Below are 1,843 nucleotides of genomic sequence, written 5' to 3'. Positions count from 1 at the left end.
AGCGGGTTCCCCACTTTATCCACATACACCAGCGGGTTCCCCACTTCTTCCACATACCCCAGCACACACACCAGCGGGTTCCCCACTTCTTCCACATACCCCAGCACACACACCAGCGGGTTTCTGGGTAGGTCCACTTGCATCACTGATTGAATTAAATTTAACACTGTGATCCAGAACCCTTGTAAACACGGGCATTCCCACAACATGTGCATGATTCCTGCTTCCTCCACAGTACATTTTGGACACTTGGAATCTGTTCTCACTCCCACTTTCTTCATCCACACGGGGGTTCTATATACTCTGTATATAACATATAATTGCGATAGCCGTTTTGCCTCGCTCAGAGATATTTTGATGACATATTGCACAATAGACTCCCATTTCTCCTCCCCAATTTCTCCCAAATCTTCCACCCACCTTGCATATGCACCAATTTGTTGCCTCCCAACCGACATGGACAGAAGTTCCCTGTAGACCATCGATATACATCCTGCCGTCCCTCTCTGCGTCCCTAATATATTAATTACACTATCTGATTGTATAACAATTGGTGTTATTCTGTTCTGCGATTCAAATGCGTGACGTAGCTGCAGGTATTTATAAAACATACTATGTCCCAGTGGGAAGTCTTTTAGCAGTACTTCAAAAGTCTTAAATATGTTTCCATCCATCACTTGGGAGAGGTAACAGATACCAATTCTCCTCCATTGCCCAAATTCTTTAAGGGATAAAAATTCCGGAATGTTGGGGTCGTCCCACATGGGGGTATATCTAGTGAACCCGGTTACCTGTCTCATCTGTTTGATCTTACCCCATACTTTATCTATCAACTGTATAGTAGGATATAATGCAGAGTGTGGATGAAACTTTCCCGCCTCTAGACTTGCCAGCAGAGGACCTTTTCCGATCACATACTGTAATATTTTCCCCGCCGAGGTCTCCAAACCTGTCACACCCCACCCCACCATGTGTTGGCTCTGGGCAGCTAAGTAATAGCACCAAGGATTAGGTAGAGCCAGTCCCCCTTCGTCTTTTGGTCTCTGTAAATATTCTAACCTCATCCGTGGGCGCTTCCTTTCCCAGATTAAGCCTCGGAAAATAGAATTTATTTTATAAAACCTATTTTGTTGTAGCCATACCAGGGCGTTATGGAGCACATACAGCAGTTGGGGCATTAGTATCATTTTAGCTAAGTTGACTCTCCCCACCACCGAAAGGTACAGTTTGGACCAGGCCAGAATCTTTTGTTTGAACTTAAGTAAAAGGGGGGTGAGATTAAAGGCCCCTTTACACACTGAGACTTTCTAGCGATCCCACCAGCTATCCCAACCTGGCCGGGACGCTACAAAGTCTCTGGTGAGCTGTCAAACAGGCAAACCTGGCCAACGACGCAACAGCGATCCGGACCTGCAGAACGACCTAGCTAGTCATTGGGGACATTGTAAAGCAGCTTTTTGAAAGGGAAGTCGCTAACGAAGTCGCTGTAAAGTCCTTTTACACACTGAGACTTTCTAGCGATCATGCTGCAGAGCGGGAAACAAAAGACCAAAGAATGGTCCTGAACGATTTGTAGCGATCAGCAACTTCACAGCAGGGGCCAGGTCGCTGATGTGTTTCACACACTGCAATGTCGCTGGGGAGGTCGCTATTACGTCACAAAACCGGTGACGTTACAGCGATGTCGTTTGCAATGTTGCAGTGTGTAAAGCCACCTTAAGACGTTAATACTCAGCCAGTTTATTGGATATCATAATTCCCAGATATTTAAACTTTGACACCACCTGAACCGGAGCACAAGTCACCACTACATTGGAAGGCGTTTCATCTAGTGGCATCAAAA

The sequence above is a fragment of the Anomaloglossus baeobatrachus genome, chromosome 11, assembly GCF_048569485.1.
Source record: "Anomaloglossus baeobatrachus isolate aAnoBae1 chromosome 11, aAnoBae1.hap1, whole genome shotgun sequence".
Lineage (NCBI taxonomy): Eukaryota > Metazoa > Chordata > Amphibia > Anura > Aromobatidae > Anomaloglossus > Anomaloglossus baeobatrachus.
This window is presented reverse-complemented; position numbering follows the sequence as displayed.